Source organism: Coturnix japonica, chromosome 15, assembly GCF_054131305.1.
Source record: "Coturnix japonica strain WE chromosome 15, WE-NBRP24, whole genome shotgun sequence".
Classification (NCBI taxonomy): domain Eukaryota; kingdom Metazoa; phylum Chordata; class Aves; order Galliformes; family Phasianidae; genus Coturnix; species Coturnix japonica.
The window spans coordinates 9820332-9836710 of record NC_140677.1 but is presented as its reverse complement, the minus strand read 5'-3'; the positions used below and the strand labels follow the sequence as shown (position 1 = coordinate 9836710).

Here is a 16379-nt window from a genome sequence, read left to right as displayed (position 1 = left end):
CAGGCAGTGCAGTAGATGGGATGTGCTATTGCAGTGCTCAAAGAGTAAAATCCCTATGCTCCGTGCCTCATCTTTTTTATGTACTTGTTTTCTTCCTTCCTGGTGTTTACGATCCAGCTGCACGTTCTGCAGCTCTCTTCTACCTTTAATGAGGCAAAATGGAAAAGCTGTAAAACAGGGCCACCATCAGTGTAGCGTCCTGGGGCTGCCATAATGAGAAGTTTCTGGTCCTCATGATACAATATCTTGGTGGCAGTGTCTAGTCCCACTTTCTTTGTGCATAGGGCCAACATAGGACAGCCCCTTTCTTCCATTTCCTCCTGATCACGGGGGTACAAGGCAGCTGTCAGATGCTCATTTGGATTTTGTGGATGTCACAGATACCCAGAGAGTGGAAAGAAAAAGGCAGTTTGCTCTGAGAAACAAGAAGGGCTTTATTTTGTTGTAATACATTCTAAATATACAGTAAGGGTCAAAAGTCTCTTCTGTTGCCCTAGGACTCCTGATTGCTGCAGGCTAAGCCACCAACTCTGAGGGTCTGTGTAAGAGGGCAGAAATGAGTAGCTCATCGTTAAGCATCCTGTTTGTCCAATGCATTGGTCAGGGGCTGACAGTTTCCATTCTGGAGCTCTCAGACAATAAAGCAGCTCCTGAGCATCCCTGCAAGGTGGTGCGGGTCACACCAGCCTCCTCCATCCCCATGAAGCTTAGAAAAGCACAGAAATGCCAGTTGCCTTTCCAGACCACCTTCCAGCATGGCAGGGAAAGGGCTGGCGTTACACATGCTGATAGCGATAGTACATGATATGCAGTCAGCAGTTTGTTGCAATCAGAGCTTCTGCTGAGCACGTCGAAAGCCTGCCCCTTTCCTGTTAATTGAATGTAAGCCCTTCGGTACTTCTCTCCCTTTGATCTCTCTCGGAATGAGACTTAAGGCTATTAAGGCAGAGGAACCGGCGAGCACAATGCTGGCAGTAATCTGTGTCAGGATGAAGGGATGTTACGCAAGAGACCAGGAATGAGATGCAGTGTGATTTTTTTCTCTCTCTCTCCCCTCCCCACCCCACCAATACACACACACACATTTTCTCATCTAATCCCAAGGGGTTCTTTGTAATATTTGCTGGATGGCAACTACAAACACCGGTGGACGCAAGGAGAAAAAATGTCATGCAACAAACATGTAGAAAAGCTCGTTTGCCCTGAAACACTGCATCTCTCCAGCAAAACCTGCCTGCTTACAGGGGATACAAATGACTCTTTGAAGCAAATGCACGTTACTGTGTTCAGCGTGCAGCATTACTGCAGGATTTAAACATAGCAAAGCAGAGGGAATTGCTGATCACATTGGAACCAAAATGAGAATAAATGCATGATAAGAAAAAATAGATTAGAAGATAATTACTTCAATTCATTTTGTACCTGGAGCAATTACTGTTTGGATTAGAGATGACTTGTAGGTGAAATAGTTAGGTCTGCAATAGAAACTGTAGACACAATGTTAATAGTTAAAATGTCAGTGCAAAGCTTCATTAAAGGAGAAACCCAGCTCCAAACTTGGTTTGGTATTTTCTTCCATGATTACCACAGTGAGCACTTATGTAACACGCTGCATATTTCAAAGCAAGTTATAAAATTAGCTAGGAAGAGCACGTAATGCCTCTTTGCAGAGCTGGAGGTGAGCATGCAGCACCTTTCAGATGGTGCTCAGAATACCGTAACATCCCTAGCTTCTAATTTAGGGATCTAAAATTACGAAGCCAAGGAATCTGATTCTGGGACCTATAAAAATGCCTATTTTTAATCTGTCAGGACACACATAGGAGAGAGAGACGCAAAGAGAGGACATAGTTATTATTTCATTGCTGAAGTTCATTGGGATTTTTCTGAACACTGTTCCTATGAACCTGGAAGGAGAAAGGCTGAAGGAGAAGAAAACCTGAAACATTTCAGCCTGCTTTTATTTTCTGGTTAAAAATTAAAGAAGAAAGAAGTTATGTAGAGCAGGCGAAATAAACACCTGAATCTTAAAAGACTGAAAAGGCATTTTGTAGCCACTGACCAGAGCTGAAGACATACAGAATAAAGCTGGCAATTGATATGTGTTGCAAAACCTCATGCCAAGTAAAAACCTGACCTGTATTTCAGCAGCTGCAGGCACCTTTCTGGTATCTTCCCAGCAGTGCTGGGAGGTGTTCAGCCGAACAGCAAAGCCATGTGTGCTGCAAGTCCCCAGCCTCCATTAAGGGGACAGAGCTTCCCGATGGCTGCTTTGATTGTCTGTTTTCAAAATACAATCACATGTGGATATTAAAAATAGCATCATGCTGAGTTGCTTCCTGTGAAAACAGGTTCCAGTGCTAGGAAACTAAACACAATTTTAAACGTTATCATCCAACTAATCGTGTTGCTATTCCATTTCAGTCCATATAATTTCTCTGGTATGAACCTGGGTCACTTTTGCATATGTCCAATCTATTTTATATATATATGTTGACTCTATTTGCACACTCAGATGGGAGACATATGCCTCTTCTCATTTGGGCAGGCCATAGCGTTATTAAAATGGAAATGTGCAGGCTTTGGGATCCAACTGCAACATATGTTTAAAAATGAAAGATAATTCTTTAGTTGTAACTACCAGAAGAACTTGGAGCTTTTGACTCCGTGTATAATTACCACGAGACCTTAGCAGCTTAATTCACCAGGTAATTACATGGTTATTTTTTGTTCTATAAAAGGTAAAGAGGTAACATTTAATTTACAGGGTGCTGCATAATCCTGTAATTACTTGGTAATTTCCGTGTCGTCACACAATAAAAGCAGGGGCCTTCCCATGGCCCAGATATGACATGATGGAAACTCAAATTCTGCTCAGCACCATCAGGAAAACAGAGGGATTTCTTTGCCTCCTTGAGATGTGAAGCTCAGGGAATGAGAAGTTGAGAAACTGAAGGATGTGGACCAGTTTGCAAACAAGAGATTCTCCGTCTCCTCCCCGTCATGGCACCATTCACCTCCAGCTCTTCAGAACAGCAGCCCCTGGGATCAGACCACAGTGCCTCTTCCTTGCTCCTTGCCATTGCAGCTCATGTGTTAGCAGTATTCTCCCCTCCCAACAGAAGGAAAAACACCTGTGATGTGGTTTTGGGTTCTGGTATTGGCTGATTATGGCTTTTATTGCCCAACAGTTTGATTACACAGATAATTCCTCCAGGTCTCATCATAGAGGAGCAGTAGCAACTATAAAAGGATGGCAACTCTTGCTGGAAGCAAACCCCTTTACATTCATTGCATAACTGCAGCTGAGCTGCCCATCACTCAATACGCCAATGTCCTGTCCTGGATGCAAATGTCAGCCTGGACATTTCTGACCACACTTGTGTGTTCTCTCCTCTGTCCTTCTGCTGCTCCTTTCACAGAGCCTTAGCACATTATACTTCTTCACCTGCAGCTTTCAACACCATATTCTGTCAAATAAGGCTTTGCAAATATATGTAGATTGCTCCAAAAGTACTGCCTCCTGTTTATTTCCATTAAAAATCACAGCAGATAGAGCACAATAACATTATTACTTTTGGAACAGTTCTCATACATGCTCTATGTACCAAGAAAAGACCATCCAGAGAGTGTGGTTGCAACCTCTTACACCCAGGCATCACTCTCCTCTGCAAATCATGCTGTGTTCAAAAAGACCCTTTAAAATAGCAGGTTCCATTCCTTGAGCACCTGCAATTTCCATCATATTCAAAAGGACTCGCATTCAAACGCAGTGTGACATTGGCTTTGGGCAGGAACGGTGTGAGAAAGTTCCTCTCCCCAACGTCCTATGGGAGGGCTCATTCTGGGCTAAGCCCGCAGCCAAGTGAGCAGAGCACATTTATATAAATAAAAGCAGCACCTGCACTTCCTAACAATAAAATAAAGAGCCTATTAGTCTTCATGCTGCAGGGTATCAGGAAATAATCTCCCCCAGCCTGGGACAGCAATGCACAACCACCTCATTACAGTGTGAGCTCTCTTCCTTTCCCGGGAGTGCTTTTTCAGCCCCTTTTCCTCATTGGTGTCACTGTTTCCATGCTGGGAGCAGGTACAGCACAGAAGCAAATGGGACTTCTAAGGTTTAGCACACAGCTGTGCTATGTACACAGCTCTGATTAAGAAATATCTTTATTCTGCCCATATACTGCAGGCATCCACTCCTACCACTCTTGACACGATAACCCATAAAAGCTATGGACTAATGCATTAATAATCCACGAGTAAAGGTCCCAAAGTGCCCATTGACATTATAGCCATTAAGGTGCAGTGTGTCAATAACAATACATAGCACGAGAGCAGACATGCTGCCTGCATGAACGCGAGTGCGCATACCCACTGCTGTTTAATCCTACGCAGTCACATCAGCTCCTCTCTGATCTTAGGGGACTAACGTGACAAAAATCCCTTACGACTGCTACCGTGTGCATTTAACGAGGAAGAACGAGCTGCTTCAGCCTGGGAAGGACAGAGAGGCTCTCAGCCTGATGCCTCTCACACGTGTGACCATTTATTGGGATGACACTGCCTGGCCACACTGTTAATTTCAATGGCACGTTCTGTTAACAGTGCCCTGCTCTGGGATGCCAGCTATGCACAGTCCTAGACATCTTCCTTGGAGGTGGAGATATTCCACGTAGGCCTATAAAAAAGGAAAATTAATTGTGTCTACACACCCACACATTTTCTTAAAATACCACTAATATTTTACATTCCTCCAATGGCTTTTAACTGAGAAGTTTATAAAGCAGTTTGAAACCCCAACATCGACCCTGCTCCCTAGAAGAGAGCCCTTCCTGCACTGCAGTGTCCAGCAGCGTGTCAGAACAGGGGACTTGGTACAAGGATGAGTCTGGCCATCTCTTCACCAACAGCTGATGAGCAGCAGGTGGTTTAAAAGAGCTGATGTGAAGGACCAGCTTCTATCACGTGGCCTTTAAAACTGATGCCATTTTGGAGAGGAGTAGCTCTCTGCAGCATTTTCTGTGCTCTGAAGGGAGGCGTTGCCCCATTGTGTGCAAACACCACGGGGCAGCTGGGCTCCACACTGTGCCAGCAGCTCGGCAGCACATGCAGGGGCTTTGTCATGAGCCCTGTAGGCCATTACAGCATCGGGATGCCAAAATTCAGCAGTGCTGTTATTCCTCCTCCTGTTTTTTCTTCCCTCTAACATACTCCCTGCTTAAAACTGTGTTCACTCATTCTCCCAGTGGAGCACACTGGCTCACATATAGCTTTAAGACATGGCAGGGGATCCTCCCTTCCTGCATGGAGCATCCTCCCCAAGGCTGGGTGAAGGCACGGGCAGGGTGAACAGGAATGAGGGGAAGCAGAAGTCAGAACAGTTCAGGTATAAGGAAAAACTGGGAAGGCAGTAATGGGATTTTAAAGGGTAGTTGAGCAATAGGGGATGCTCCATCAGATTTAGTCTTTAACTGGATTTTTCAGGGTACATTACTGGGCCAGAAGCACTAGGAAATCTCTGGCTACAGTTTCCTACTTCGGTGATCACTTCAATGATTTTAAACTAAAAGAGTGGATATTCAGACTGGATATAAGGAAATTTTTAAATGAAGGGCAGTGAGGCTCTGGCACAGGTCAGTGTAAGGTAACTGTTGAGTCATGGCCTGAACCACTGATTGAGCACCTGGGGAAAGGACCAGGTCAGCCCTGGGAGCACAGGTGAAGGCAATTCATCTGTGTACTGGAAGGGTGGAGCCTGGCTGCACCTCTCCTAGACCTCATTTAAGGGCTGACTGCCACTGAGGGAGGTTGTCTGGTTGGAGATCCCTCCCTTGTGGAGTTTCTCTTATGAGTGGAGCTGACAAGCTACAGTGAGTGCAGAGTGTTCTGAATCTTGCTGATTGGCCTCCCCTGACTCACCACTGGAGCAGAAGGAAAGTTGAGCCAACTTTCTGAAAAGGTAAGAGTGAAATGCATGTCTACTGTGGCCTGAAGTTGCAAGGAAGGAGAAGCATATCTTGTGATAGAGAGATCTGTTTGGCTGCCCTGTGACAATGAATTTTAAAAAGAAAGATTGCTTGGTCCAACCAAGTGAGAAATCTTCTGCATTTTCCCAGAATTTTTTTTTTTTTTTTTCATAACTTGGTTAGCCCTACAATTAACCCCAGGCCAAGCATCACAAGCTCTGCTCACCAGAGGAGGAGCAATGTGGGTTATTGCTTATTTGATTCTCAGAGAGAGAAAAGACTGAGTGGCAGATGTGCTGAAATGAGCATCCTGCTTTTAGTTTTAAGGGGATGATGGTGCAATGGGGTAGGCCTGAACCAGACCATCAGAAGTTGCAGGGACACCACAATGAAAAGAAGTTAGCAGAAAATATATTGTTTTCATTCACAGAGGATGTCAGGAAGAGAAGAGGAAGACAAAGGGTAAGTTTTGATGCTGAAGTAGTTCTGTGTTGGAAGCAGGAACTACCAGGCGCAGCTTGCAGCATCTGGTCCGTGTCTGTACTTTAATTGCAGCCAATGGTATTTTAAGCAGGTTGATATAGATATAATCAAGACTGTGATCTGGCAGTGTGCATGTTTGCTGTATGGAAAGCAATCCAACTCTTGTGCTGCGTCTCAGGGGAATAACTGGCTCCAACAAGTAGAACATCCTCCAAGAATCATTGCTGCTTCGACCTTCATGGGTCGTTGCTCATCACTTACGACTTAGCAAGGTTTAAAGAATGAAAGAATTCTTAAAGTATCCTGCTCCTAAAAAGGCAGTAGCAACAAAAAAGCTGAAGATGTGCGATTCTCTCTACAGAGCTGGAAACACAGATTTCGGCTGGGTCAGCCTCTGGCATGAGATACGCTAAACAGGGCCAAGATGAAGAATGAGGAACTGGTCATGCTGTGTGGAAGGAAACACACACAGTAGAAGCAATGTACACTGCATTTGCTTTTGAGTATTTCTAGGCCAGAAAGCTAAGGGATGAGTAGCAATCCAATGCAGGCCTAAACTGGTGCTTTATGGCTGTGGCAATCTTTCCAACACCAAGCAAGCTCATTGTGATGCTTGCTGAAACTCATTGCTGAGAGCTGGTATCCCTCTGTGGGGCTTCTTGTTTACTCCTCACACAGATGCTGAAGTCAGTACAATGCTTACTTCAAGGTCGCACCAAGGGTAAATCTCTCAAGCTTTCTGATATTATGCATAGGGTTCTTTGGGGAGACATTGGTCAAAATCCTTCAGAGCAGCACAGATTGAGGGGAAAAAAAAAGGTGAAAACCTCAATTGACTCATCCCTTCCACCCTCTTTCTGTGAATCAACCTCATCTGAGCACTGAGTTAATTAAGCAGACACAGCTGGTCTGGCTTATAGTGCCACTGCTGGGTACTTCAAATGGCAGTAATTTCTATAGGGGAAAAAAGGATACTGAATTTTGCTGAACACACACCATTTCTGCCAGCCCACCTGATCTCAACATCATCATCTATCTCTAAGAAGTTTGGCTAGAGGCTGTTGCAAATGGATACTCAGTTGTATGCTGTGCTGAAGTATCTTGGACCTGTGGTCATTGAAATCCTTTTCGGGGACAAATTCTCACTGCTCCAAGGTCTGTGGCTGTTCACCCACAGAGAGGATGCAATGGCTTCAGTTGCACTTGATTACTGACACACAAGGGGCACTACTGTGGTTTGGTCCACATATTTCAAAGTCTGGTAAATGTTTCTCCTTTACCTGCTTTATAGATCCTAGAAAGAACAAGGAGATCTAAGCTAGGATGCATCTATTCTGTCTTAGGAAACCCAGTGGGTGTGCTTTGGTCTGAGATCTGAATGTCTGTTCACATGTAGTTTGAGCTGAATGCTCTCCTTGATGTCCACACTGCAGATGGCAAAGGTTATGTGTGCAACCCTGTCATCAGAAATGCACAGAGCAACATTGGAGGCAGAACCTTTGGATGCCTTAATCATCACCTTTATGCTCCGTCTACTGCTATGTGTGTCCTTGATGTGAAGAGATTCTTCGTTGTCTTCGCTTCATCTCTCTACCTCCAGACATTCAGTTCTGGGTGCAAATTGTGAATCAAAATCATAGACTCCTTAAGGTTGGAAAAGCTTTTTAAGATCATCTAGTCTTTTCCTATCTCACTTAAATGCTTTCTTATTATTTACTTTCATGTCAACTTTGCTGCCTAATTACAAATGATGCAATAAAGGCTGCTTGCACTTATGTGTATTTTAATAACAGAGGTTGCAGGTCAGATCCCTTGGGGACCCTGACCTCTGATCACCCATCCAAATCTCTGTGACCTGAGCTGATGCACTGCAATCATGCATCTCTGCAGATCCAGCCAAGAGATACAGCTCTGCTACCTCTCCCTGGAGAAATGCTTTGGGGAGGCACAAAGGACAGCAGAAGGAGCTGAGATGGGAGCATACCAAACAGGATTTCCCAAGCTGACAGTCCAGAAGAGGGAAGCCATTCATTGGAAAGTGTTCCCAGCCCCCAGGGATGCTGTTCACAAAGTCAGGCTCAAATGGCTAACTTCCTTTCAAAGGAGAGCTAGCAGGCTGCTTACTGCTATGATTTGCTATTCTTTCTGGATGGCACAGGGCTGGTCACGTGGAACCCTTTACCTCTGTGGCCACCTGACAGAACAGCAGAGTAAACTGAACAATCACCCAACCAACAAAGCAAGAAAGAAAATACTTCCCCGAATGAATAGGAAAAACTCTGTGGGTATTTTTTTGTGAATGCCAACAGGCCCCTTGATGTTCAGCAAACCAAATTGGGGCTGTTGGATGGCATTTGTGCTGCTACAGGGACCTGGGTTCCATGTGTGAAAAGGCTGAGTAGTGCTGGATGCATCCCCAGCTGCCTGGCCTGGTTGTGCAAGATATATCAGTTGCTAACACATTTTGGTTAGATGCATTGATGTGGAGACACTAAGTTGCTTGGGTATGCTGTAAGACAGGAAGGGGAATGCTGGTATAGAGGGTGACCTTGAGAAAGACGCTCAAGTAGGTGTTTAGAAGCACATGGAAAATGAAGGAGGATGGCACACTGTGATGTAGAAGGTGATACAGAATCCCACCTGCAGCTGGGTGGCTGGGCCACAGAGCTCAAAATGCCAGCAAACAAATTAGTGTTGTAATAGGAAGGGAATTTTATAGAAATCTGATTGGATCCAAACAGAGATTTATCTGTGAAGATCTGGAATTCAAAACAAAATGCAACAGCTTTTTCATTACCCATCTAGCTCCCAGCAGTGACTCATAGCCCTGCAGTTTGGAACTCTTTCATCAACCCCTGCGAATTAATGCAAGCTGACAAAGGTCAGTGGCACACAAGCCAGATGGCTTAATGCAGACAGAGAGAGCAGGAGACCTTAAACCTGAGCAGGACTTAATCCTCTGACTGTGGAAAGAATGCTTTTGGTAAAGTAGTGGTAGGGATCCAGACAACTGCCCTCCAGTCCAAAGAATGGTCATATCCAGAGACCAGGTCAGGCAGTCTCTGGGGTATTGGGGTTTGGTCCTGTGATTCCTTGGGATTTTACTGGGCTTAGGCATTATATTTTTGAGGTGCCCTGGCAAAGGAGTTGAAAAGCATATACAAGTAGAGGGCAACCTATTCTCTCAGGTATACTCCCGTACCCACCTAAAAAACAGCCAGCCCCTGAGCAAACAACTTGACACTGCTGAATGTTCAGTCTTGAGCCCAAAGTCAGGGCCCTGGTATAACATCATTACAAGTGTTGAGCTCAGCAGGCAGTGAAGGGTTTCACTTGAGCACTCAAGCCCTGTCAGAACTCCTGCAGCAACTCCAGACCAGCTGCCTCCCTGCCTGGATCCACACTCATCCTCCAACAGGGTAACAGTGGGCACCTTTGGCTGCTGCAGCAAGTTTGCTCAGTAAATAGGAGGCTGAGAAATCTTGTGTTTTCCAACACAAGTCTCCACCTGAGCAATCAACCCTTAGAGGGAGTCACATGGGGCTACACACTTTGTTTAAAAGCAAAAACAACCAAACAACCAACAACCAGACAACCAAACAACTGTGATTTGCTCTGAAGGGAATGGCTGATAACTCCTTGCAAAGCAGAAGCATTAACTCTCCCCTTGCTCTATCTTTACACCTGCTCATGTATTTTACAAGCTGGCACCTTGCCTCTCTCTTCCAGCCATCTCCCAGCAGCCTACAGACCTGTACAATTGCATCAAAGTACAAACTAATGAAGTGAGCATGCACCCATGTCCCTATTAAAATGCATTAGCATTGCCCAAGGAAGCAAGAGGACTACAGGCTTCGAGGAGGAGTCCTGATGGAGAAGGAAGATTGCATCTTATTTGGAACTGAGTAGGTGTGGCCAGTCAATGAAAAGAGCTTAATTTCAGGCAAGCATTATCATCACTACCAACACCAAACATCAGGATTTTCTGAGCAAAGAAATGACAGAGCTCATTTGGTATCAATAAATCCAGCTTCTGAGTGGGGAAAAAAAAAAAACAAAAACCAAAACAACAAACCCAAACCAACCAAAAAAACAAAAACCAAGCTTAAATATTTCAGCACTTTGGAACTGACTCACGCTGAGCTTGAAATCCTGAGGTTTGCAGCAAAAACTCCAGCTATGCTTGAGCTTAATGAAAAAGTACACAGACTGTATTTAAGAGCTAAATTGGCTTCTGCTGTCACTGGATTGGACTTACAGCTTTGCCCTAAAGTTTTCTTTCTCTGTTACAAAGGAAAATACTCCTCCTGATCTCTTCATGGAGGCACAAACTTCTGACAACACAACATCCCCTCAGAGAATAGCACACCCGAAAATAAAGGGGATGCCGTGTAGGAAACACCTCTTCTCAAGAAACTCAGTAGTTTTCTTCACCAAAAAAGTGGCATGGTCAAGAGAATACCCAGCTCTGCCTTAATGACATCCAACTGTTCCCATAGGCTCAGCTGTGTCTTGGTAAAGCAAAGTTCTTTAAGTCAGAACTTTTAAGATGAGAGGAAGGCAGGTACAGAAGGAGGGCATGTTACACCAGCCCAGGTGGGAAAAGGGGAGCAGGAGTCTGGATAGGGCACTGAGATAAAATAATATATGAATATAATATATAGTGATATGAATAATGATGGGGTTTGTAGAACAAGGCATTGTCACAGGCTGCCCAGGGCAGTGGTGACGTCCCCTGCCTGCAGACAGCCAAGGTCAGGCTGGACAGGCTCTGAGCACCTGATGGAGCTGTGGGTGTCCCCATTCATTGCCTTTAAAGGTCCTTTCCAGCTCAAATTATTCTATGAAACTGCATTTCCTCCTCATTTTTCCTCTTCCTCATTGAGGGATGGAAAAAGAATAAAAGATACAGGAGAGGGAAAAAAAAAAAAAAAAAGTTTGGCCTTTGCAACAAGAATACAAAAAAAGAGAGCAAGAAAGGGAGCTTGTTGGAAAGCATCTCTTTCCTTTGGGCACTGAAGTGTTCCAACATCAAACCTTCTGTCCTCATTAAGAAGCCCCAAGTCTAGCATTGTGACATCTTTATTCACACACCCCAAGACTTCAAAGCCTTGAGGAGATTTCCTTGGTGGATTTAACATAAAAAAAAAAATTCCAGCAGATGAAACAGAGTAAAAGGCAGCCCAGTGCATTCTTGTTTTAATTAGACCTTGTGTGGAGGAAGGAAGCAGGGGGGTGAGGAGGGAACAGAACCATTGCATTGCACATTAAGGTGTGAATGTGAACATGCACACAGTCCTGATAATCAGGACTCAACTTTTCTTCTTTCATAAGCTTATGGAATAGCAGAGAGACCCCAAATCTCACAGTAATAGTGTTTGGGTTTCTTTTTCCAGCCTCAAAACAGATCCACATTCACCTCTGGAATAATAAATACTGCAGGTGAAATACATATTTCAGCTGCCTAAACAAAAAACTTGAAGTAACTAAAAAATAAAATAATAAAAAGGCAAAATAAAAAGGTAGAAGCAACAGAGAAAAGCTCAGCATTCACCTGCAGAATCCAGGAAGAACTGCTGCTCTTGTGCTGCTCATTTTCCCATTTTTTGGTTAAACTCTTCCAGTGAATTTCCAAGCCAGTTGTTAAGACTTCAGAGTTACTTCTGCTGCTTGAAATGTGCAGTGTGACCCACTTGGATATGCAGGTGATGCAGCATATTGGCTGGTCCCAGTGGGGTGACAGCAGTTCTTCCTTCTCTGATCTGAATCTGCTTGTGATTTCAAAGTGAATAACTTGTCTTTTTATTATTTTGGCAAATACTGCTATACTTTTTTCTAATTGGCTTTACTGTTTACCATCCCCTTATACCAAAACACATTCACTCGAATGCTTGTGAGAAGCAAAACCACAAAGAAGTGCAGTGGAATTAATTTACAACAGTTTCAAATGAATATTTATGAGCCTTTTCCTCAGCATCTAGCCAGGCCGATGACAAAGTTAACTTCTTCGTGCAGAGAGCAAATATCAAATAATAATTAAAAATTCAATTAAAGAAAACAGAACTCACACTCTCTTCCTTTTAGGTGCTCTTAGGCCATCTCTGGTGATTTCCAAGGGAACTCCAAGCTGCTATCAGGTTTCCAAGTCTTAAAGCTCAAGTTTTATATGGCAACTTCAGCAGATTAAAAGCAACACTGCTTCCAGCCCCCAGGAACAGGAGCGATGCTGGGGCTGTGTGGATGAATCATGAAGGTTAGGAAAGTTAGGAAAGATCACCAGGACCATCACATCCAACCCCTACCCACCCCACCATACACCATCCCTCAGTGCCACATCTCCACAGTACCTGAACACCCTCCAGGGATGTTGACTCCACCAGCACTCTCTGGGCTGCAGTGCCAATGCATTACCACACTGAGAAGTTTTTCCCTAAGATCCAACCTGAGTTCAACATCCCCACAGAGGGCACACAATTTCAGCGTACAAGCAACATAACTGTCACCTGCAAAATCTAAGAAACACATTTAAACTGTCAACAACAAAAACACAGAAATAAAAGCACTCCCCATTCCTGCCCATGTCAAGACATACTAATCTAGTCTCAATTAGAGCATTATTAACTAAACCTTACACCTGGCCCTACTCATTTACAGCTATTCCTGTTGACAATTGCACTGATTACTAACTACAGCAATGGACTAGGTTTTTCTCTCCAGCATCTACCACTCTCCTTCAATTTACACACTTTGCAACAGTCTCTGTATTGGGTAGGAGAGAAAGAAATATCTATGTAGAAGTAAGAAGAGGAATACCAGCAGCACAGATGAGCTGCCGCCCTCACAGAGGCGGATCTACCCAGGGACAGGGCAATAAACCCCCCCAGCAGGCTCAAATTCCACTTAATTACAGAACCAGCTGTAGAATAGAAATATAATAGAAATGAAGTGGATCCACATGCCTGCTCTCACTTTGTAGCCTGTGGCTGTGAGCCAGTCAGAAAAGTGGGGGTATTGATTTGATTATCTTGTTTGTCCACCTAGACTTGCTAGTTGCATCTGCTTTTCCCAGTTCAAATGAAGTGTTTTCTACTGATTAATTAATTTTAATTTGTTTTCTCTTCAAGTGCAAGATTTGGTTTTTATTGACAAGCAAGCATCCATGTTTGTAAGCGCCTACAATTAAGCAGTGTCCCTGTGCTGCTAAAAGCTAACACTCTTCCTGTTTTGCTAGAAGTACTTTATGTATCGACTGCAACCTCCTCTTTTGCCTACATAGCTTCCAGAAAATACCAACCTGCATCATGTAATTACTAGTCTCCTCATGGAGACATGCAGCCTACAAGCTAGGAAGAGCCTGACCTCCCTCCAGCCACACACTCCCAGATTCACCTCCCAAGCACACCTCAACCCTGCCACCTGAGGGCTGTGCTGTACCCATCAAGCTGCTTTTATAGGCAAGGCAAGGAGCACCAACACCCCACTCCTTGAGCCCCTGATTCCTGTAGGTATAGGCTGCTGTGTTCTGTTACACCCAGATGCAGCTGTAGTGAAGGACAGCAGGAAGGGGTTAAAGGAAAAAAGGCTCTTTTGAGAGTGCTGGAGATTTCACTCCTTTTTGAAAGCCAGACCTTGGGTGTATTTCAATTAGCGCCACAAATGCATTCATTTCAGCCTAGTTCATTAGCAAGTTGTGCTCCACTCAGTCATTAAGAGCAGAGAAATATGAGTAATAAAATGCCAGGCTATCTGTATTTTGCTTAATGCTCCTCAAACACATCAACAAGCCATAAATGCCAACAGGGCAAGAAAGCGCATAGTGGGAAGGGATTTATGCACTCACAAAACCCTCAGCTTCAAATTGCACCTCACCAGGGAAACACAAGGCTGCTCCTCCTGCCGCTGGTGCCAGCAGGTTGACAGTGTTCACTCCTCTCAGGCTTCCTCTGAGAAATGGAGGCAGGAAGCAACTGAATAAAAACACAACATCTTGTTGGGGAGATGGCTTTCATCATGGACCTGTCTCCCTATCTGAGAAAAGCTTGAGGAATAAGGTAGGATGTGGATTCTGCCTCTCGCCCCATGACATCACTTCCCCGGTTGTAGATGGGTTCAGCATAGCCAGGGTGCCTGTAATCCCAAAGAGATGCCACTTAAGGTGTGACCCACAGCTCTCTGGGACTGATGGCAAAAGAGGTGGTTCCATCAGTGAATAACCAGTGCTCCCCCAACAGCCTGGCTTACCCAGACATCTACAGAGATGTGCATATCCCATCACCTTCTGCCCAGTGCTACTTCTGCATCCAGCCTCCTTGGACAGCAGAATGGGAAACAGAACCATTACGATTGGAAAAGTCCTCCAGATCACCAAATCCAATTGTCTACCTGTAACAGAACCAATGCAATAAGATGTTACAAAAAGAAGAAAGCTCACCTGCCTCCAAAGATCTAGACTCACAGAAAAACCCCGCAAAAGAGGAATCTCCAACAAGAGATCCTTCTTTAGTGGCTGTCAGCCTTTAAATGAGGTCTAAGAGAGGTAGGCTGAATTACCTTCACCTGTGCTTCCTGGGTCTTTCTTCCAGGTGCTCAATCAGTGGTTCAGGGCTTGACTCAGCAGTTCCCACACGCTGCCCATCTCCACCGTGCCCATAACCACATCCCTCAGTGCCACAGCTCCACCGTTCTTGAATACCTCCAGGGACAGTGACTCCACCACTCCCTGCCATGGCCTTTTTATTTTTAGAGAAGAAACTTTTTCCTAATATCCAATCTGAACCTCCTCTGGCACAGCAACAGCAGCAGCACACACCATTGTATTCCTGGCCGAGGGCACTGTGCTGCCCAAAACTTTTCAGAGCCATGCAAGTGATGGATTAGCTGCTTGCTGGAAGGGAACAGAGCCAGAAATAGCTCTCAGCTGGCCATGGATATCATCAGCTCCCATCACAGTCAGGCAGGGATTGCTGGCCAGGTTTATCTCAGGATTATCACTTTACCTGGGATTTTTAAATTGCCTCCAAACAGATACATAAGCATATACGAGGTGCTCATCTCAGCTAGATGCCTTGTTGAAGGGATGGAGCCTCTGCTGCTGGCTGCAGTGCTGCCAGGTCTCAGATGGTGTCTCATGTAGTGGAGCCCCAGCCTCAGCCTGATCCCCCCCAGCAAAAGGGCTAACTTTGGTGGTGGGGGGAGATGGGCCAGCAAAAGGGAAAGGTAGAAGATGAGGTTGAACAGCAGGGCACACGAAAAGACAGAAAGATTAATGGCAGGGACACAATCAAAAACAAAAGTTAAAATGGAAATGTTAATCATTAAAAGAGGGTCTCAGTGGAATTACTTGCTTTATGGCTCAGAATAAAAAATAGAAGGAGGAAAGAAGGAGAAGTCCCAGGAAGAATAATTTAGTGCTTTGTGTAATGAGCTGCCTTTCTTTCCAGTGGTTCACTCTGGTGTCTTATCACTTACCCCGTGATTGACTGAGTCTTCTTTTTGCCTGCTCCTGCTAAATGGTGATTTGCCATCTGGTAGTCATAATTTCTTTTCTTTTCTTTCTTTCTTTTTTTTTTTTCTTTTTTTTTTTTTCCTTTCTGTTTTTTCCCCCCCTATATTCTTTTGTAATTAGAAAATAAATTACTTTTTTTTTTTAACTAAAAAAAGAAACACATCTAGCCTATTACTTACAGATGACAGCTGGTGTGCAGAAAGCCGCCGGGTAGATGGAAGGGACTTGACTCCTACTCATTTGGACAGACCCACTGAGAGGGGTGGACGCTGGGGAAAGCTTTGGGTCAGGCACACAGCAGACAATGAGTACAGTGAGATGTGTCAGTCTGTAGCTGAACAGTGGCAAAGACGAGGGTCTGGTGGAGCATGATAGGAATGTGTGTCTGTGCATGTAGGATATTGGATGGAAACAATGTGTAT

At 44.5% G+C, this 16379-nt stretch overlaps 2 long non-coding RNA genes across 17 annotated transcripts in view; one reads left to right on the top strand and one right to left on the bottom strand.

Moving 5' to 3' along the window:
- Positions 1-10656, top strand: part of LOC107320007 (uncharacterized) — a 75958-nt gene extending 65302 nt beyond the window's left edge. For 15 of the 16 annotated variants that reach the window (XR_014934608.1, XR_014934609.1, XR_014934602.1 and 12 more), the window contains one exon: positions 10182-10656. This is a non-coding gene — a long non-coding RNA (uncharacterized LOC107320007). The remainder of the gene's footprint in view (positions 1-10181) is intronic. The other variant, XR_014934601.1, reaches the window with a different exon arrangement.
- Positions 10657-11824: 1168 nt separating this feature from the next.
- LOC107320009 (uncharacterized) overlaps positions 11825-16379 on the bottom strand; it is a 223326-nt gene continuing 218771 nt past the window's right edge. The window contains exons 8-10 of the long non-coding RNA XR_014934615.1: positions 14694-14834; positions 12800-14579; positions 11825-12684 (exon numbers count right to left, since the gene is read on the bottom strand). This is a non-coding gene — a long non-coding RNA (uncharacterized LOC107320009). The remainder of the gene's footprint in view (positions 12685-12799; positions 14580-14693; positions 14835-16379) is intronic.